Source organism: Antechinus flavipes, chromosome 1, assembly GCF_016432865.1.
Source record: "Antechinus flavipes isolate AdamAnt ecotype Samford, QLD, Australia chromosome 1, AdamAnt_v2, whole genome shotgun sequence".
In the NCBI taxonomy this organism is placed as follows: Eukaryota; Metazoa; Chordata; class Mammalia; order Dasyuromorphia; family Dasyuridae; genus Antechinus; species Antechinus flavipes.
The window spans coordinates 618,306,852-618,330,042 of record NC_067398.1 but is presented as its reverse complement, the minus strand read 5'-3'; the positions used below and the strand labels follow the sequence as shown (position 1 = coordinate 618,330,042).

At 36.4% G+C, this 23,191-nt stretch overlaps 1 pseudogene; it reads left to right on the top strand.

Annotated features, from left to right (window-relative positions):
• Positions 1 to 18,121: 18,121 nt before the first annotated feature.
• LOC127547700 (ADP/ATP translocase 3-like) lies at positions 18,122 to 18,995 on the top strand (annotated as a pseudogene).
• Positions 18,996 to 23,191: the final 4,196 nt, after the last annotated feature.

Sequence of the window (23,191 nt, the reverse complement as noted above, 5' to 3'; positions counted from 1 at the left end):
TCCCCCCAGGCCTTGTTCACAACTTCCTCTGCATTTCAAAACCATGCTCTCTTCTACTACTGGTTCATTCTGGAACTTTTCTCAGTTCCTAGAGCCTCCTTACTATGGAACAGCTTACCATCCCTTATCACTATGGATATCTCTTTGTAAAACTCACTTCTCTTCTCCTTCTAATGAGTTCCTTTAAATACATTTTGTAGAAGGGCCAAGACCAGGATTCCTCCATTCTATTTCCAACTCTATTCCTGACTTTCTCTGAATTTCAAAGCCATCCCATTTTATCCAACTATCTTATACTTCAACAACTACCACATCCCCCAACCCTGCTCAACTCCCTTGTGAGTATTATTTCTCCCATTAGAAATTAAGCTAAAGGATGAATACAGAGAGGACTGGCGAGACTTATATGAACTGATGCTAAGTGAAATGAGCAGAACCAGGAGATCATTATACACTTCGACAACGATATTGTATGAGGACATATTTTGATGGAAGTGGATTTCTTTGACAAAGAGACCTGAGTTTCAATTGATAAATGATGGACAAAAGCAGCTACACCCAAAGAAAGAACACTGGGAAACGAATGTGAACTATCTGCATTTTTGTTTTTCTTCCAGGTTATTTATACCTTCTGAATCCAATTCTCCCTATGCAACAAGAGAACTGTTCGGTTCTGCAAACATATATTGTATCTAGGATATACTGCAACATATCCAACATATAAAGGACTGCTTGCCATCTAGGGGAGGGGTGGAGGGAGGGAGGGAAAAAAAAAATCGGAACAGAAACGAGTGTCAATATAAAGTAATTATTAAATAAAAATTTTTTAAAAAACAGAAATTAAGCTAAGATAATTGTACAAATATATATATATGTATATATATACATATATATATATACATATATATATATTTTAACATGTATAACATATATTGGATTACTTGCCATCTAGAGGATGGGGTGGGGGAAGGAGAGGAAATTTTGGAACACAAGATTATGCAAGAATCAATGTTGAAAAATTATCTATGCATATGTTTTGAAAATAAAAAGCTTTAATGATCATTTAAAAATAAAAATATTTTTTTTAAAAAAGAAATCAAGCTGCTTAAGGCAGGAACCATCTTGTCTTTTGCTTTTATTTGCATCTCCAGCACTTAGCACAGTACCTGATATGCAGTGAGCAGTTAATCAATCCTTTTTTCTCTCCATCTGATACATGCATCTCACTCTGGCAATATCTAGCTGAACCAAAAATAAGATCCAGGTCTCCATTACTTCCAGAGTCATTTCTACATGTCTTGATATGTATCTGTCCACTGGAACCAGATGTCTCTGGAAGGAAAAGCAAGGTAAGTGACCTTGCCCAGGCCTCCAATTCACTTGCAAGTCATGACATCATATCTCTGATGTCATGGTCCTCTTCAAGAATGAAGGACAGACGATAATAACAATCTAACTGAACCAGTGTTATGCTATTGTTGAATATTTTTTTCCATAGTCATACTATTGTTATGTTTATTTTTAAATGTTATGTGGTAAATAAATCTTATTTCATTCCAATTAAGAGATTGAAGGATCATACCATACATCAAGCCTGGTCTAATACATTTACCCATTATTTTGATTCTGCCTACTGAGACCAAATAGAATATGCTTAATCCTTTTCTACATGACAATACCCACAGCTTGACTGAATTGAAGATAAAGGATAAATCATGTGTCCTATCTCAGCCAGTCAGTCTAATCTTTTATCACAAAGCATTATGGAAGATTCAGGAGATGATATTTGAATTGGACTTCAAAGGAAAGGTAAGAGTATTTTTCCCCAAGTGCTATGGGAAAATGGGGGAAATGTTTTCATTTTTGTTCCTAACAATATCATCAAGTAAAATAGATCCTAAGCAAAGTCAATTGATATTAACTAGTTAAATAATACTGGAGCACTGGGAAGGAAGGTAGGTGATGCCGTGGATAGAGAAATATCAGGAAAGCTTGAATTCAAAGCCAGCCTCAGATGCTAACTGTGTTGTGAAGTACGGGCTAGCTCCCTGGAGGGCCTCAAGGTCAACCAGAATCAGGATAAATCAAAGTCCTTGGTCTTTAGGGGGAGAAGTGAAGGAGGCAGGCAAGCTGCCACGCGGCTTGCCAAAGATGTATACTGGATTCTGGAGTCCGGAGTCTCCTCCTCTTCCTGCTGCCCAGTGACTCTGACTTCTCTCCCCCCACCCTCCAATCCTTGCCTATAATTATCTTACTACCAAACATTCAGCAAAAACCAATGGTGAGGAGAGCCATCTTCCTAATATATGCTAATAGACCCATTATCTTACATTGAATAGGTAGTCTTAAGTGCTCTTCTGTCTGATTCAGAGTTTCAGCCCTCTATACTGTGTGATCCTGGGCAAATCACTTAACCCTATTTGCCTCAGTTTCCTCATCTGTAAAATGAATTGGAGAAGGAAATGGCAAACCACTCCAGTATATTTGCCAAGAAAACCCAAAATGACATTATGGAGAGTCAGACACTAAGGAAAATCACTAAATAATAAAACAACAATAGGGCCACTAATTTCTAACAGATAATTTTAGGGGTCACACTGGACTAAGTTTGAGCCAAAAGCATCAGAAATTAGACAACTCAATACCTCAGAGGTACCACCTAGAACTCTAAGAGAGAAATGTGACCAATCTCACTCAGGGAGTAAAACCATAGCACTCACTACATACAAGACTTCCTCTAGGATACAATTGGGTCCTTCACAGTTGACGGGATCCCTGCAGAGATTCTCTGAACACAGTTTTCTTCACATATAGGGATAACATCAGAATTACAACTGTCATGAGAAGAACGATGTCCTGACTTTCATGGGGCACCTTTCCTCCCTTGAAGAATACTCTTTCTGTCTTGCAACAATCACTATCTCCACATCTGTCCTTGAACTCTTTCAAAGGTACAAGGTACATCTGTTACTGTGTGACAACTAAACCCACAGCACTACTGTCCTCCGCACTGGCACACCCTGTTGCCCTCTGTGCCCACTTCCAGATGGATCTCGCCCAGGTGCAATTTTAGCGAGTTATGACTCTGAATAATATTGCTCTGCTTACCTCACAGGCTAAGTGCTCTGTAAACTATAAAGCTCTATATCAATCTATTGTTATTAAACATTTACTGAGTTCCTACCCTGTGCATGGCACTGAGGGGAGTACAAAATGAGTAAGTCACAGTTCCTGTATCTAGAGCTTATAACCCCCTCAAAGAACACACTCAAATATTAAAATAATGTGAGGTGGGTAGGAAATGCAAAACAAGTTGATACTCAGAGACCATTTCTGATATTTCTCTGAACCTCCCACATTCTCACTCCTCCTCTTCTCTATCCATCTAAACAGTCACTTCCCCTTTTGTTTGGAAACTTGCAATGATTCCCAAGAAATAATTTTAACTAGCTCTTATTTTTATATGAGATTGGCTTGGGGTGGGGAATGAGAGAATGGGAAAAGAGAGGACATAGGGAAAGCAAAGACAGATGTTCCATAGGTACACTGAGTGATCCTGGAGTCCTTTTTAATAAGACAATTCTGCCTGGTAGTCCAGGAAATGTGACTGGCAGGATAGGCTGTCTGACTCTCTAGAGTTAGAGATAGCTGTGTGAACAGCTTCCAAGCCAGGATACATGTATGTAAGTGTGCATACACACATGTGCACATGTGCCACACACTTGCACATGCGCCCACACATTCATTCATTCAACATACATTCAACATATCTTTGTGAGTGAAGGATCCTTCTTTTACATCTGTAAAATGGGGATAATGACACTTGTCCTTGACTACTTCACAAGAAAGTTAGGGAGATGAGATCGCAAGTGAAAGTACTTTGAGCTTCCAAGAAGAAAGAAGCTATAAAAATCCAAGGTATTATTACTATCATTATTACGTAGTCCTAAATTACTAAAAGAATCCATGCCTTAGTACATGAGAAATCATTAACTTATCCTGCAAAATAGCAACCCACTCATCTTTTCTTTTAATTATTCATTTCTCTTATGACAGATAAGCTATATTCTCATCCTGCGAAACTCTACTAGTCAATCCTGCCTATCAGTTTTCCCCTCACTATGGGCGTTTCTCTTATTCTCCCACATTCCCACACTCTTACTCCTACATCATTAGGAAAGACTTTTGCCCAAGATAAACTCATGGCTGCTACTCAAATGACTATATCATTCCTTGATTTTCTATTCCCTCCCACTATGGAATCCTCTTAGCATCTAACTACTTTTAACATCTGACTTATACATGATGTGATGAGGCAGGAAAGGGAACCCTTTTTGGTTTTTTTAACTCCCCCTACCTTTCTGTCAATACTTTGTCCTCAAAACACTCCCAGGTGCCATTGATACTTCCTTCTTCAACTCAAAGTATACCATTTAATACCACAGGATTTGAGCCTAGAAAATGCTTTATGTAACTCTAATCTCAAATTTTACAAATCAAGACCCAGAGAGCTTAAGTGATTTTCTCAATGGTCTACAGTCAGATTCATAAGTTGGAGAAACTGAATCATAACATTATAACCACAGAACTGCTAGAGAGACTAAGTGATCCATATAATGTTACACAGGTAGTAAATATCAAAAGTGGGACTCAATCTCAGAATCTCTGCCTCCAAAGCCAGTGTTCTTTTCAGTGTACTATGCTATGTCCTTCAAGATTTTCATCCATATTCTTTATGCTTTCTGCTATACTATTTAACAATATAGATTAAGGCACTTCTTATATGCAAAGCTCTATACTAGACACTCAGGTCAATTTGGAATTTAAGTAAGGCATAATCTTCTGCCTCATAAAGTTTGCTATCTAGTACAGGAATGTGAGACAATATATTATGTTGTAAGCACAATATTTGATGGTAAATACATTTAAAAAAAAAACTTTAAAATGAAGGATCCCATGAAATGTTGGGGGAAAAGTCATTATAATCTGGGAGATCATGAAAAATTTCATGCAGGACATAATATCTGAATTGGATGTTAAAAGAAATGGGAGGGGCAGCTAGGTGGTACAGTGCATAGAGCACCAGCTCTGAAGTCAGGAGGACCTGAGTTCAGGCCTCAGACACTGAAGACTTTATGGCTGTGTGACCCTGGGCAAGTCACTTAACCCCGATTGCCTCAGCAAGAAGGAAAGAAGGAAGGAAGGAAGGAAGGAAGGAAGGAAGGAAGGAAGGAAGGAAGGAAGGAAGGAAGGAAGGAAGGAAGGAAGGAAGGAAGGAAGGAAGAAGGAAGGAAGGAAGGAAGGAAGAAAAGAAGCAAGAAAGAAAGGAAGGAAGGAAGGAAGGAAGCAAGAAAGAAAGGAAGGAAGAAAAGGAGACATCAATTTGAGAGTGACTGTATAAATTGTGATATGTGATAATGTTTCAGAAAAACCTAGAAAGTCCTCCATAAACTCCTGCAAAGTGAAATATACTATGTACAAAGTAATAGCAATGATGTAGGATGATCGGCTGTGAATGACTTTGCTATTCTCAGCAATACCATGATCCAAAACTACTCTGAAGGACTTATGATGAAAAATGCTATCCATACCCAGAGAAAAAACTAACAGTGTCTAAATATAGATTAAAGCATATTTTTTAACTTTATTTTTCTTAAGGGCTTTTGGGGGAGAGTGAAATCTATGTTTTCTTTCACAACATGACTTTTATGGAAATGTTTTTCATAACTTCACATAAGTCTTCTTAATGGGGAAGAGAGGAAAAGGAGGAAGGAAGAGAATATGGAACTCAAAGTTTTAAAAACACATTAAAATTGTTTTACATGTAATTGGGAAAAATAAAATATTAAATAAATAAGAAAAAAGGAGAAGAAAAGAAAGTAGAGTATGCTCTATGGGATTGAAACATATTTATAATTCTGTTCTTGCTATATCTTCAAATAAAAATAAAAGTCAGGCAATGTTAATTAGTTAAACAGTAGTGGGGCACTAGTTTTTAGCAGAGAAGTGAAAAGGGAATAAGACACATTAAAATTAGAGCTTGAACCAAAAGCATCAGAAAACAGTTACCCCAATCTCTCAATACCTAACACCTTAAGAGAAAGATGAAGCCAATCTAGATAGCCCAATCCTTTTGGGTCAGAGTACTCCTTACATGTGAGGTTTCATCTAAGATGATACTTTATACTTCACATTTTCAGGGACCTCTACAAAGATTCTCCACTTAGAAATTTCATTATTGAATACCCTAATTTGTGGGATCCTAGAAAAATAAGGATTTTTTCCCTGTTTTCATTTTGTAACTGTACATGGTATTTTTTTCCTGGGATGTTTCCCTTATAAGTCAATTCATTTTAAAATAAATTCCATAATTTTTTGTATTTGTTGAATGTTTAAGGACTGATAGTTACTGTATTCCTGGGTCCTGTACAAGTATCACTATTGAAGCTATTATAGGAAGGATAGACTTTGCATCACTAAAATGCTGATGCCTAGATGATAAATGTTAAAATTTTTCTTTTTATTCACATTAAATAGTTAAGTCTCCCTTTTTGTGAATTTTTCATATATGATAAACCCATAGTGTAGGGTTTATCTACTTAGCCTATAATTGCCAAGGAATAAACTTACTATTTCATTTTTTTTCTTCAGAACCTGACCTTTATAATATTAGAAATGTGACACATCACCATTAAGGGGACCTCTAGAGCTCTGAATGGGTCATAGTCATCTTTGCGCTGAGAAAGTAAGACAAATATAATTGATATATGTATATATAAGATCATTTTGTGATCTTAAAATAATGTCAACTATTATTACTAAAAAGAATTAAGGAAAAGGTACAAAAACTTTACCTCCTTTAGAGTATTGCCTAAGGACTCCAATATCTAGAATTATAGAATTTTAGGATTTTAAAAGACTTTTCCAATCATCCATTCTAACCCTTTAATTTTACAAAAATGTTAGGTGACTAGCCCAAAGTTACAGAGCAAGTTTATGATAGACACAGACCTGGCGTCCTCATCTCTGGATTCCCAAAGTGGCACTTTTAATACAGTTTCAGGCTCAATAATGTTACTCTCTGAAAAATATCTATAAAATATGACTCTCAATATAAGCCCAGGATGCTCTCCCAACTGAGGGTTGTATTCTTGATTATAGGAAAGATAATGCTGTTGATGATGATAATGCTGATACTGATGATGATGATGAAGATAGAGTATGTGTTTTAAGCATCCACTATGGGCCAAGCACTGTGCTAAGCCCTGGGGATAAATATACAAGGAAAGAAGACAGACACACTACGTGTTGTGTATGTGTGTGTGTGTGTGTGTGTGTGTGTGTGTGTGTGTGTGTGTGTGTGTGTGTGTGTGTGTGTGTGTGTGTTCTTGGAAATATAGTTATCCCTTCTACATTGTGATTTTCCCCATCATGGTTTTGTATATGGCAAGAAATCTCTATGTTCAAAGAGCTTATAATCTAATGGAGGGAATATAATATGTAAAGGGGAGTTGAAAAGCTGAAAAGGAGGAGAGAGTTATACCATAGGGACATAATTAAAAATGTCCTGGAAGCATGTTTTGACAGCCTGGAGGTTGAGTAAAATAAAGCTGAAACTGACTTATCAGAGTCCAGGGTATCTCCAAAGACAGAGTCCAATTTCTGGAGGAGATCCATCCAGTCAAGCACAAATGGCATGGCTATGGATGGCCAGGAAGATAGTAACAATAGCTGACTTTTTCCTATAGTGATTTTATAATGCAAAGGCTAAAAGTCTTCACTTTTTAATGAGATAATGTAATTTCAGATAAAATAAGTGAATGTTTTGTCCAGGATCTCTCATAGCCAGGCAATGTTAGAGTTGGGATTCCAACTCTGATCTCTTGTCCAAAAAAACAGTGATACAAAACCACAAAATGACAAAATTCCAACTCTGGTCAGAATTAATGGGACTTTTCTCAGTGTCAAATGCTATCAAGTTCTATAAGGAATCATAGATTAGCCCTCCCTGAGCTTTCTTTCAAGTCCACCCCACCACCAGGATTTCTTCATTGATAGATATTGACCAGAGCAGAATTCCACTATATGGAGTCAGCAAGGAGGACACAAGGATTCCATTCATATCAAGGAGATACAGCCATCACTTCTGTCACTGTGCCAGAGACTACATTGCAAAACTAAATTCAATACCTGTCCCTCACTACTTTTAAAGCAATGATTCCCAGTCATTTGGGAACTCTAATTTGTTGGTTTGATTCTGCAATGTCATATACCATTACACATTGACAAGCATTTTTAAATACTATTGTGAGCAAGAAGACATTTAAAAGACTAAGCACCAAGGATTTGGAGAGGACCAAGAAGAGGAGAGGACCAAAACTGTGATATAGTTAATTTAGAGAGCTTCTAGTGAGGAAACTTCTTCTGCCAATGCAAGAAGGCAAGTGCTCTCTAGGAGACGTGTTTGGGACAGTGAGAGGTAAAGAGACCTGTGCAATGTCACATAGCTAGTAGGGTTAGAGGTAAGATTCAAGATCTTTTCCTGAATCTGGCTCTTCTCTCACTAGGTCATAATGATCCTCAGGTACTAGAGATACAGGAACAAAGATGAAATAGTCACTTCTACCATGAAGCTTACATCCTATTAAGAGGATACACCTTGTACACAAATCAGGAAATACAAGATAGTTAGAAGAGAGAGTTTCTTCATTAACTCTTAGAAGTCAAGGAGTCAGGGAAGTCTTGAGGATATAGGTGACACCCGAGTTGGATTTTTAAGGAAGATTGCATGGGTTGGATGTAATGGATGCTGACAAATGTTTACCAGTCCACTCCCTAAAGAAGATGTACCCATGACATACCTTTTTAAATTTTTTCTTTATATTTTTATTAAACATGTTTTCAAAATATACACATGGATAATTTTTTAACATTGACCCTTACAAAACCTTGTGTTCCAATTTTCCCTACCTTTTCCTCATCCCCTCCCATAGATGGCAAGTAATCCAATATATGTTAAACATGGTGGAAATATATGCTAAATCCAATATACGCATACATATTTATATAATTATCTTGCTGCACAAGAAAAACTCAAATCGAATAGAAAAAAATGAGAAAGAAAATAAAATGCAAGCAAACAACAACAAAAGAGTGAAAAGGCTATGTTGTGAATCACACAGTTCCTACACTCCTCTCTCTGGGTATAGATGGCTCTTTTCATCACAAGATCATTGGAACTGGCCTGAAGCATCTCATTGTGTGACATACCTTTTTTAAAAGTTTAATCTGAATGATTGACACTCTCCATCATTTTCTCAAGTCTAAACAATCAACAACACAACAAATCAAGCATTGATTTTGTTGATTCAAACACTTTAGGCTTGCTGTGAGTGGAGGTAAGGATGTAGTTTTTTTCAAGGTATGGGGATAGCTTGAAGAAAGTCATGGAAGTGGGAAAAAGTTGGGGGAATATCTAGGAGGCTAGTTTGACTAGAAGATAGGGTTCATGAAAAAAGAAATAATATGAAATCTCTGGAAAGGTAGATAAGAGTTAGTTTATGGCAAGCTTTATGTTGTGCCAAGATGAGGACTTGTATTATATTCCAAAGGTAAATAGGAAGTCATAAAGATTTCAGAGTAAGAGAGTGACATGGTCAAATTTGTATTTTAGACATATTAATTTAGCAGCTGAGTGAAAGTTAATTTATAGAGACATGACACAGTAAAGAAGACCTAGAGTTAGGAAGATCTAAATTAAAATTGACTTCAGATAGTAACTATGTGATCCTGGACAAGTCACTTAACTGCTGTTTACTTCTATTTCTTCTACTGTAAAATGGAAATAGCACCTGTTCCTCAGGGTTGTGAAGATCACATAAGAGAACATTTATAAAAGTGTTTAACTGTTTAACTCAGTATCTGATTATATAATCAGTAACATAAATGCTAACATTATTGTTGTTATTATTAAACTCAGCAGGGACTAGAAGCAGAGAGACTAATTCATAGCCGTTGAAATTGGGAAAGAAGAGATTGGGGTCTGAACTTGAAGAAAAGATGGACAATGTTACATAGATAGAATTTAATAAGATGACCAAAGGGCTCTAGTTTCCTTCTCTGTAAAATAGGTGAATATCCTATACTAAATGAGCTTTTAAACCCAAAATTCTATGACCTATGACTCCTTTCCCTAAAAGATTATGTGACAATTTTTATAATTAATGCCAATTAAAGTTGGTTCATTTGTTGGAGAATTTCTCAACCCGATCCTGAGATAACTAGAAATGGGGAGTGACTGTGGTTCCAACAATGGAAAGATTGCCTTAAAAGAGCTTAATCCATAGGATTAGGCTTAAAGTATTAAAGCCAGGCTTGTCAGATTGCTGCTTGAGAAAGTTCATGACCTTCTTTGTTTTGTTTTGTCTTGTTTTCTGCAGACAGACCAGAAGCAGTCAGATCTATAGATGTCTCTGCTCTTCCAGGAACCCCATCCAAATAGCTGTCTTCATAGGTCTTGAAATGATCTCAGGTTTGTTTTCTCAGGCCCCCAATTTGACAGAGCATGTCTTATTGAGCAGACACCGTATAAATCTGCACTGATCAGCCTAGGCTTTTTCAATATACCAGCACAATGCTGTATTTCTGGAGAAATACAGCTCTCAAAGGACTCCAGGAATAGCATCCATAAACCCATAGATAGTGAGGGCTTTTGCAATAAAGATCCAGGTATTGGGAGTAGGCAGAAAGATTAACATTTTCCCAAGAAATATTCTCCCCACCACACATTGCATACTTCCCACTCTTTTTAAGGGTGCAACTTCAGGTGTGTGAACTGGTTTCAATATTTCAAGGACCTATGATTTCATCATTACAAGCATTCCAGCTACCACACACATCTTGAGTATTCCCATGCTTCTGAGTTGGTAGGATTGAAAAAATAATCACAATAATTCATCACCTCCTCAAATGCATCTCTCTAGTGCTAGAATGGAGTTTGGAAAAAACATGAAGACATAGAATCACAGAGATGGAATGTAGAGGTCATCTAGTCCAATGCCTTCTTTTTCAGATAAAAATACTGAGGCTGAGAGAAGTTAAGAGACTTTTTCTATAAATTGTAATATGTGACTGTCGTGGAACACTTTTATTCTATGGGAAATGATGAGCAGGATGCTCTAAGGAAAAACCTAAAAAGTCCTTTATGAACTCAAGCAAAGTAAAATGTACTATTTACAAAGTAATAGCAATGTTCTGAGATGACCAGCTGTGAATTATTTTGCTATTCTCAACAGTACAATGATCTATGACTACTCTGAAGTATTTGTGATGAAAAATCCTGTCCATATCTAGAGAAGAAAGAAAGTGTGTTTGAATACAAATTGAAGCATTCTCTCTCTCTCTCTCTCTCTCATTCTCTCTCTCTCTCTCTTTCTCTCTCTCTCTCTCTCTCTCTCTCTCTCTCTCTCTCTTTCTCTCTCTCAAAATTTTATTTTTCTTCTGGGTCTTTTTTTAATCAGGTTGGGAGATCTGTGTTTTCTTTCACAACATGACTTTTATGGAAATGTTATGCGTAACTTCACATGTGGTTTCTTAATGGGGATAGAGGTGGAGATAAGGGAGAGAATCTGGAACTCAAAAGTTTTTTTTTTTTTTCCTAATGTAAAAAACTGTTTTAAATGTAACTGGTGAAAAACATTAAATAAATATTTTTTAAAACAAAGAGACTTGTTCTAGATCACATAGTTAGTATCAGAGGCAAGATTTGAACACAAGTCTTCCTGATTCCAACTTTAGCACTCTATTTACTATTCCTCCAAATCCCTACATGAACCAGCACTCAAACCCTTTCTAGTTAAGCAGGGCTTATCAAGGTTTATACATCATCAGCATAGACATCAAGACTACAAGAGTGCTTTCCATATTAAGATGGACATTCAGAGGAGGGGAGCTGGTATGTAGAAAATAGACTGCTCTGATCCTAGGAACTCCAAAATGGAAGGCATCTGCTGGAATGGAAAGAAAAAATCTTGATGACTATTTTATTCTTGCCTACTGCCATTAAGACATGGGAACACAGAAATATTTGTAAGTTGCTTTTTTTTTTGAAAAAAGCAAATAGATGCTAAAAGAATCTCAGGTGGATGGCATGTATAATTAATAGGGCACTAGGCTTGGAATTAGGGAGACTTGGACTCAAATGCAGATTGAGAGACTTACTAATTAATCATTTAACAACTCTAAACCTCAGTGCCTTCATCTGTAAAATGAAAGGGTTGGACACAATGTGTGGTCCCTTCCAGTTCCAAATCTATCAATCAATGATCATTATGATTTGTCCAAAAAAAGCCAATTACTAAGATAGTAATTTTCTACTTGAAATAGATAAAAAAGGACTTATTTGCCAACAGGTACACCCAGTGTTAAGGAAAGCCAATGTATGAAAATCAAAACCTAGAGATGCATAGAATATTAAAAGAAAGGACTTTTGAGATATAATAATAACCCATATTTATGCAACCATTTGAGGTATACAAGTCATTTTCCTCACCTTGATCCTATGAGGTAGGAGATACAAATATTGTTATCCCCACTTTATGGAAATGGAAATGCAAATTCTAGGAAATTAATTAATTTTCCCAGGATTAGACAAATCAACAAGCATTTATTAAATTCCTATGAGCCAGTGACATACACAGTAAGAACTATTGAAGTCAGTATTCAAACTAGGTGATTCCTGACCCCAGAGTCAATCCTGCTTCTACTACCATATGGCTTCCCAAAAAACTAGTCTCTTCCTTTTACAAATGAGAAAACATGAGGTATCAGGGAAGGAATAAAAGAGGGGGAAAAAAAGCTTATGAGATGCTTAGCATTGTACTAAGTAGTAGCAGAAAGGGAGGGAGAATACAAATACAAAAGTGCCTTCCAGAAGTTTACATTAAGAAGACAGCACACAAAGATGAGAAATGTTTATAGCAGTTCTTTTTATGGTAGCAAAGAATTGGAAAATGAGTAGATGTTCATCAATTGGGGAATGGTTGAATAAGTTGTGGTATATGAAGGTAATGGAATATTATTATTCTATAAAAAACAATGAATAAGCTGATTTTAGAAAGGCCTGGAAAGATTTACATGAACTGATGCTGAGCAAAATAAGCAGAACCAGGAATACATTTTGCACAACAACAGCAAGAACATGCAATGATCAATTATGAAAGACTTGGGTCTTCTCAGTGGTTCAGTGATCCAAAGCAATCCCAATAGATTTTGGAAATGCCATCTGCATCCAGAAAAAGAACAAGGAGACTGAATGTAAATCAACACATGCTGTGTTCCTTTCTTTTTTCTGTTTTTTTTTTATAATCACTTCCATGATTTTTCCCTTTTTGTCTGATTTTTCTCTCCCAACATGATTCATAAAGCAATGTGTGTTCTAAAAAATAAATAAATAAATGGAATGAAATAAAATAAAGATGAGTGGTGTCCAGGGAAGGGAAGTTACAGTGTGGGAAGTGACAAACATCATGAATAGAACAATAAGAGAACTCCATTAATGAATCTTTTCCTCTCTTAAACAACGAGGGTTAAATGACTTGCCCAGGATCACACAGCTGGATTTTACCTCCAGGTCTCCTTATTTCAGGACCAATATTCTATACACTGTCCTGCCTTACTGCGCCAACAAATTTTTTTTAGAGGAAAAAAGAGTGTGGCTTTGAGTATTGCTTTCAGAGCAAGAAGCAGAAAGTCATTAACATTGTTTGTCCTTCATTCTCAAAGAGGACCAATGACATTTCCAGAATGATATCTTGACTTACTTGGTTTTTAATTGAATTTAAGGCAAAATTACACAAAGTCATCAACCTCATTCTCCTCTCCAAAGTCATCAAAGTCCAGTGACAATACAAAAATCAAGATGACCAGGGGTGGTTAGGGATGCAATGAATGACCTTGGTCTTTTTGAATTAAGAAAATGGTATGAAGGAAAGATGAATCTCCAGCAGATTAAAAATGACCTGGAAGATGTTGACTCCCAAGAAATGCCAAGTGAAAGAAGGAAGATAGTTGTCCAAGATCACACAGCTAGTGTTGTAGACCATTAGCATTGTACTAAAAGATGTAGTATGCACCATCCCTCAGCTCTTGGTTTTGTTTAAATTTTTTTCTTGGCAACAAGATAGGGCTCAATTGTTATGGAAGGTTGTGTAAAACCAAAAGATGTCACTAAAACTTTTTTTTTTAATCAGGGTTTTTTCCCCACATAGCTAAATAGCCAAGAACAAATTATTTCCCTTCTTTTGCTTTATTAACTGTGAAATGAGATTAGATTTGGTACCACTTAATTCTAACATACTATAATGCTATGATCTATGAATTCACAAACATCCCTTCTAATCCTCAATCTTCCTCTGCTTGTACTAACCAGTCAGCAGTCTGATTCTTATTATTATAGCCTGATGAATATGAGGTTTATAGGGAGTCTTTCTGCCATAGAATCAAGAATTTTGAGCTTATATGTAACCTGCTTTTATTTCCTCATTTTATAAATAAAACTGAAGTTTAGAGAAAAGACATGACTTTCAAGATCATATAGCTAACCAGGAGCAGAATCTGGGATTTAAACAATTTTTATTATTATTAATTATTTTAACATTATTTAATTTGATTATTTAATTAAATATTATTTAATATTAGTTATTAATTAATTTGTTATTAAGCAGTTTACTATATAACACTACATAGAGACTACGTAACTTTATTTGCATAAACTCCACACAAAAGTTTACTATTGTGTCTCTAACATTTCCCAACCAGTTAAAATTTGGGATTTGTTTGCATACCTCTAATAGCATTAGAAACAGTGGGTTTTATCTATAGGCATATATATATATACTTTTAAATACCACCTCACATGTATCAAAGTGACTTATTTGACAAAAAAGAAAACTGATAAATGTTGGAAAAGATATAGGAAAATTTGTGAATGGATCCAAACACTTAGGAGAGCAATGGTAGCAAAAGAGTGGAAATTGAGGGGATGTCCATGGATTGGTGAATGACTAGAGAAGCTGTGGCATGTGAATGTAATGGTGTATTTTGTGCAATATTTTAGGAAATATATTTTAGGAATATATTTTAGGAAAAAAACCTGGAGAGACTTACACAAACTGATGCAAAGTGTAAGGAGCAGAATCAGGAAAACGCTGTACAAAGTATCAGTAACATTGAATGATGATGAACTGTGTATGAATGACTCAGCTCTTTTCAACCACACAATGATTCAAAAGAAATGCAAAGGACTCACAAAGGAAAATGTTATCCACATCCAGATAAAGAATTGATAGACTCTGAATGCAGATCAAAGCATATTTTTTCACTTGCTTTATTCTTTTCCATGGCTTTTTTTTTCCTTTTATCTGTTTCTTCTTTCACAACAGTGACTAATATGGAAAAATGTTTTCCATGATAGCACATGTATGACCTATATCAAATTACCTACCATTTTCAGAAGAAGGGAGGGAACAGAGGAAGAGAGAAAGATTTGGAACTCAACATCTTGTGAAAATGAATGATATAACTTCAGAAGTGATTTCTTAATTGTGGGATAAGGGAGAGAATGTAGGACTCAAAAATTTTAGAAACAAAAATAATTTTTTTTTTGCTTTGAATGTAACTATTGAATAAATAAAACAAAACAAAATAAAATTTTAAAAAAGAAAATGAATACTAAAAATTGTTTTGACATGTAAACTACTATTTTTTTAAAAAAAGAAACAATGGATTAATAGAATTTGAGCTGGAAGAGACTATTACTATCACTACTACCACTACCATCACTAATATCACTACTACTACCAGCACTACTATTATTATTACCACCATTACTACTATTATTACTACAATTACCCCTATTACCTCTACTACATCATCACCACTACCACCATCCCTACTACTACTACTGCTATCAATACCACCACTGGTAGTAGTAGTACTACTACTAGTACCATTAATAATAATTTTAATAATGATAACTATAATAATAGTATTTACAAAATGCTTCAAGGTTTGGAAAGTTCTTTATAAATATTATTTCATTTTCTCTTCACAACAATTCTGCAAAATAGGTGCTATTTTTACCCTCAATCTTAAAATGAGAAAACTAAGACAGCAGAGGTAAAGTATCCAGAGTTACATAGCTAGTGTGGGGACCAGATTAGAATTCAGATCTTCCTGACTCCAAGTTTGGAACTCTATTTACTTCAAGAGATTGTAATAGAATGCCAACACACCACTGATAATTTCAAGTCACCAGAACTGAACTACATCATCCATTACTGAAAAAATTGGCAGACATGATCAGTGAGTCATTATTAGTGATCTCTGAGACTGTGGAAAACAGGAGAGGTACTATAAGGTTGAGAAATAATAAGCCTTGTTCTAGTTTTGAGAGAGTCTGACACAGACACAGAAGCAAAGACACAGAGACAGAGATACACAGAGAGAGACAAAGAGAGGGAGAGGGAGAGAAGGGAGGAAGAAGAGAAAGGGAGAGAAACAGACATAGAGAGATAGAGAGAAATGGGAAGAAAGAGAGAGACAGAGAGAGAAGGAGGGAGGAAGAGAGAGAAAATGAATACAATTGTCATATCATTGGCCTCTCAGCTTGATTTAAATATTTGATAAAACTTAGAACATGAGGTAATAGGATTATACATATTTTTAAATAGATGGTTGAAAAACATACAAGAAAAAGAACCCATGATCACAAAGGGTCAACTAGGCTTCATTAAGGACAGGGCATAACAAATTCATCTAATTTCCATTTTTGAAAAGGTTGCTAAATGAGAAAATTAGGGAAATGCTGTGTATATAAATTGTCTAGGTTTTCCCAAAATATTTGACAGCTCAGATTCCAGAGAAACTATATAACAATTCAATTAACTTTATTCTGAACTTGTTGAATTCCCAGATACAAGGAGTGCTTATTCATTATTTTACATAAAATAGTGCAATGGATAGAACACAAGACCTGACATGAGTTCAAATTTGACCACTGACTCTTACTAGCTATGTGACCCTGACCAAGTCATTTAACTTGTTTTCCTCAATGTTATCATCTATTAAATGGGGACAATAATAATAGCACCAACACCTCAGGGTTTTTATGAAGTTCAAATTAGACAATATTTATAAAATTCTTAGCATAGTACCTGATATATAGTAAGCTCTATATAAATTAGCAATGATGATGATGTCAGTTAGGAAGGAAGCCTCTAGTAAAATGTCCCAAGAATCAGTATTTTGTCCTGTGCTATTGAACATCTTAATTAATAACTTAAATAAAGGCACATATGGCATATTCACAAAACTGAAAGATGATACAAAGCCAGCCAAGATCACTAAAATTTTGAATGACAGGGTCTAGATCCAAAAAGATATTATAGAACACTGAATCAAATAAGATAAAATTTAATAGAGATAAATGCAAAGTTCTAAACTCAAGATGAGTGATTTGGAATCAACAATATCTTCTATAAGGTTCACTTAATCCAAATTTTTCACCCAATCCAGATACTGAGTGTTGCTATCTATCCAATGCCCAGGAATTCTCCTCCTTGACTAGCAGTTAAAGATGAACTTTAAACACTTCTTTTTACACCTTTCACTATACACACACATATGTGTGTATGTGCATGTTTGCATATTGGATATTACAAACTGTCCCCCAGTAAGGCAATCATTTTAGGACTTACTGTAGCCTAGGTACTGTATCAAGTGCTGGAGATACAAAAAAAAAAAAAAAAAAAAAAAAAAAAAAAAAGGAAAGAAAGTCTGTGACCATGGAATTGACATTTCAGTGGAGGAGCCACATGCAAACAAACTGTGTCCATCTAGAGTAAATCATGGTAACCTCAGAGAGAAAGCCCTAGTATTAGTATCTGACATCTGAGAAAGGCTTCTTGCAGAAGGTAGAATATTAGCTGAAATATAAAGGAAGGGATCCCTTTTGGCTCAAGCTGTAACAAGGATCTATTAAGGTAGCCACAATTTCCCCAGTTTTCAGTCTTCTTTCACCCACTTTCTTTCTCCAACTCCAACACCTTCCCCTTTTGTAACCATGACAGAACAGGCTTTCTCCTCCAACAAGGATTTCCTGATCAGTGGCACAGCCACTGCTGTCTCCAACCACAGTGGCCCCCATTAAGAGACTTGAGCTACTATTGCAGGTGCAGCATGCAAGTAAACAAATTGCTTCAGATAAGCAGTACAAAGGCTTAATGGATTGTATAATCTGAATTGCAAAGGAAAGAGGGGTGCTTTCCTTCTGGCAGGGTATTTTAGCAAATGTCATCAAATATTTCCCCATCTAGGCCCTTAATTTTCTCTTTAAGGATAAGGATAAGCAGGTGTTTTGATGAGAAAAGAACAAGAACATACAATTTTAAAAGTATTTTGCTGGCAATCTTGCCTCTGATGGTACAACTAGAGCTTTTTCTCTCTGCATTGTCTATCCCTTAGATTTTTTTCGAGAACCCACTTGGCATTTGATGTTAGGTAACCTGGCACTGAGAGAGAATTCAAAGACCTGGAAGGTCATCTTGTGAAAATCACCTAGTCTGATGGAATTTATGGTTTGTATCAAGGTTTCATTGTTTCCATGCAAGATATACAGCAGCCTACTTTGGAATTATGAGACAGCAGAAGATATGCTCCTAGATCTGAAGAATACTCATTGTGGTAAATTGGATGATTGCACAATGATGGCTGTAGTAGGTGTGGTCTCCTATCCCTTTGATAAAGTAAGGTGGTGAATGATGATGCAGTCTAGGCACAAAGGAGCTGATATCATGTTCCAGTACTGAAACAATTGACTGCAGGAGGAAGATTTCTAAGGGTACCTTAGCTTCTTTAAGGGTACCTGGTCCGATGTTCTTAGAAGCATAGGTAGAGTTTTTGTGCTGGTCCTACATGATGAACTGAAGAAAAATTGAACCAGTGAATATAAATCATGTAAAATACTTAACCATACTTAGCATTTTGGACCACTGACCCTCAAGAAATTCATATTGTCATTTAATCCAGATCAGATCATGTTTGTAGAGGAGTCAGGAAAAGATCTCAGAAAAGGGGAAAATGTTCTCTCAGTTCTTTTCACTTCACTCAGCATCAGTTCATGTAAGTTTCTCTCTAAAATCATCCTGTTGATTGTTTCTTATAGAACAATAATATTCCATAACATTCAAATACCATAACTTATTTAGTCATTCTCCAAATGATGGGCATCTATTCAGTTTCCAGTTCCTTACCATTATAAAAAGGGTCAAACATTTTTGCACATGTGGCTCCTTTTCCCATTTTCATGATCTCTTTAGGATACAGGCCCTGTAATGGCACTGCTGGATCAAAGGATATGCACAATTTAACAGCCCTTTGGGCATAGTTCCAAATTGCACTCCAGAATGGTTGGATCAGTTCACAACTCCACTGACAATATCTTAATGTCCCAGTTTTCCCAGATCCCCTCCAACATTCATCATCATCTTTTCCTGTCATCAGCCAATCTGAGATGTGTGTAGTGGTTTCTCAAAGTGAATAAAGCCATATTTTAAATTTATAAAGGACTTTCGAAGCCAAATAGAGGGTTTTCTATTTCATCCTGAGGCCAATAAGGAGTCAGAGGAGTTTATTCAATGAAAGGCAGTCAGAACTGCGCTTTAGGAAAGACATAAAACAAGGAGACCAATCATGTGACTATCTCAATCAACTGAGAGAGAAGTGATGAGAGCTGAGACCCCAATGGTGGCAGTGGCAGGGGAGACATGGGGTGCATCTAAGAGATTCTGCAAAGGTAAAATCAACAGAATTTTATATGGAGAGGATGGAAAGAGAGGGAGAGAAGAGATAGCAAGGAGTCAAGGTGGGGTAGTCTCATGGAAACATAACTAAGATGGCCTAGGTTCAAATGTCTAATACTTCTGGGACTTTGGACACTTGCCCGCTTCATTTTCTTCACTTATAAAATGAGAAGAATCAGACAAGATAGCCTCCAAGATCCCTCCTGATTCTAAATTTCTGACTCTCTAAGCATTTCCCATCATTCCTCTGTATACATTGTAGAAGGAGTTCAGTGGTAGAGTAAATAGTTGCTATCAGAAAGACCTGCATTCAAATTCTTCTTCAGATCTACATTTAATTGTGTGAATCTGCAAAAGTCACCTAATTTTTGTTTTCCTCAGTAATCTCATCTGCAAAATGTTACTAATAATACAAAGTTATTCAAAGGAAAGGAATGATTCCTGAATCTTTGAATACTATTTTAAAATAAGATCATGGATTTCAGGTTAGTCATGACTATGGAGATCACCTAGCTCTATCACCTCATTTTATAGATGAGGATACAGAATCCCTGAGTGACTTGCTTAAGATCCCACAGAATAGTTTTATGGTTGCTTGCGCACCCATGTCCTATTGTTATTCAGTCATTTTAGTCACATCTGACTCTTTATGATCCCATTTGGGGTTTTCTTGGCAAAGATAATGGAGTGGTAGCTGTATAACAATAAATAATGTTACCCAACCCTTCTTTGGTGAAATAGAACAAAACCTGATATAAGAGTTGTTATTTAGTCATTTTAGTGTATCCCACTTTTCTTGACCCCATTTAAGTTTTGTGTGTTTTTTTGGTAAAGATACTAGGACAGTCAGTCATTTCCTTCTTCAGATCATTTTACAGATGAGAAAGCTGAGGCAAATAGAGTTAAGTGACTTGCTCAGGACCACATAGCTAGCTAGTAAGTATATAAGGCCAGATTTAAATTCTGGAAGATGTCTTCCTGACTTTAGTTCTAGCACTTTATCGACTTAGTTGCTTATGACCTCCTACAAGTTAGTAAACTGTGAACTCCTGGAGGACAAGGTTAACTTTGCTTTTATTCTTTGTATTCATCAGTAATTGTTTACTGAACAAGGAGGCATTTAATTAATGTTTGCTGAATTTGAACATGAACTCCTAGAACTAAGCATCAAGCCCCAAGTACCAAGGTGATCAGCTGTATCAAAACTTTTGAAATGTTTGTGAAAATTTGTGAACACTTATTGCAGAGGATCCAGGTTAAAAAAAAAAAAGATAAAATTTTCTTATTTCTTCCAAGTAAAATGTAAGTTTCTTGAGAATAAAGCCATTTGTACATTCATTTCTACTTTTGTATCCCCACTGCCTAAAATAAAGTCCATATCATGGGTGTTAAATAAAAGCATAGTAAATTGAATTTTCACATAAAAAGACAGGAGAAATGGTATCTTGGGAGTAAGTACTCCACTCTCATTCTCCAGACTTTGTAAAATCAGAGCTGCCTTGAAGTATCCCAAGTGACTGACTTATTATTTGAACTTGCCCACTGATAAGATGTCTCAGAGACAACTGTGAGCCAAACAGAAATACACAAAACAAACTATTAAAGATTGGCAATGTGAGTTTAGCAGTTTGGACTCATTTAGAAAAACTGAACCTTCCCATCAAGGGCACACTCCTAGTCTCCTTCACAGTCACCAGTGTTAAGGCAGGTTACCTCAAGAATTTATTGGCAGGTGAAACTGCCCTGGTGGGAGGCAAGATGTTGCAACATAGAAAGAAGCATCCCCACCCTGAGGCATTATGCAACATTTGGACAGACAGGCCACAGACAATGTACATTCCTACTTTAAAAATGGAGATCCAGGGAACTGGGCACAGCTGCCAGGTCACTGATTTCAACTCTAATATGCTTTGTGTTATTAGCCAAAGAGAAATAGCGTCTTCTGTGAATTCTTAAAATTACAGGGGACAGACACATGACTCAGGTAAGTCTGCCCCATACTGTTAGTCCTCAAGGATATCCAAGAGAATGATGAGTCTTGTAAGGTGATCTGTAGCAAGTAGGGGTCAATCTCTAACCACAATGAATTCTGGCTCAACAACAATGGGACTAGCTGGGTGACAGTCAGAGATGGAGACTGTGTGTGTGTGTGTGTGTGTGTGTGTGCACATGCATAGGCACACCCTGGTGTATCTATGACTCAGGTTGGGTCTACCCAATATTAGCCAGCTCAGAGGGGGTGGGGAGGGGAAGGGGGGAAACTCAGGCAATCGACCAAAGAGAACAAATTTTTCCTTGAATAACCAGATGTTTTTCTTCTACTGAACTGAATATTAAGCAGTCATGTACACAGCCTGTTCATTCACACACTCTAGTGTATAACTGTGTATGTACATCTGACTGCATTCCAAGACTAATTACAAAGTCCTGGCTGCTTTTTCATCAAAAGGCATTATTTTTGCTTCTTCTATTCTCCTTATCCACCTTCAAGAGTTGGCTAAAGAATATGCACAGGGTAGCCCCTAGACTGATTTTTAACAAGTTTTCTCACCTCTGAAACTTAGCATTCCTCCATTCATGGCACAATTCAAGTGCCACCTCCTACATAAGCCCTTCCTGATTTCATATTTCTTAGTCTTGCCCCACTCCCACTCCACCCTCCCTGAAATTACTTTGTACTGAGGATCATAGAATAATAAATCTAGTAATAAAAAGGACCTCAGAGACCATCTGATCCAACTCCCTCATTTTACAAATGTGGAAACTGAGGCTCAATGACACATTTGACTTGTCTAAAGTCATCTAGGTAGTAGGTATCGGAGATGGGTTTTGAACCCAGGTCCTCTGGTTCCATTTACTTTGTATTTTACATTTATTTATCTGTATAGATGTTGTTTTCTCTTGATAGAATGCAAGTTCTTGGAGGATACAGACAACTTCATCTTTGTCTTTTTATTCTCAGTGCTTACAACAGTGTCAGGCACATAATGAGAACTCAATTAATGCTCATTGAACTGAATTGAATTGAATTTCTTTGAAATAAAACTACAAAGTAAAATGGTGATCTTATGCATCCACTCTTAGGAAGTCTCCATTGAAAATTCTGCTTCCAGGTTAAAACTTAGACAATTTTGGTTTGACTAGGTTGATATAATTGACCCCATCCCAAAGTTCTGAACTCTCAGATAACTTAACATGAACCATGTGCTTCAGTTAATTATGAGTAGAGGGAGCTGGTAGAAACTGGCAAGAGAAAAACTGGTCAGGTGGGACTGGAACAGTGCCTCAGAGATATTTCACAAACACCCTTGTGTCGCAACCCTTGCCACCTG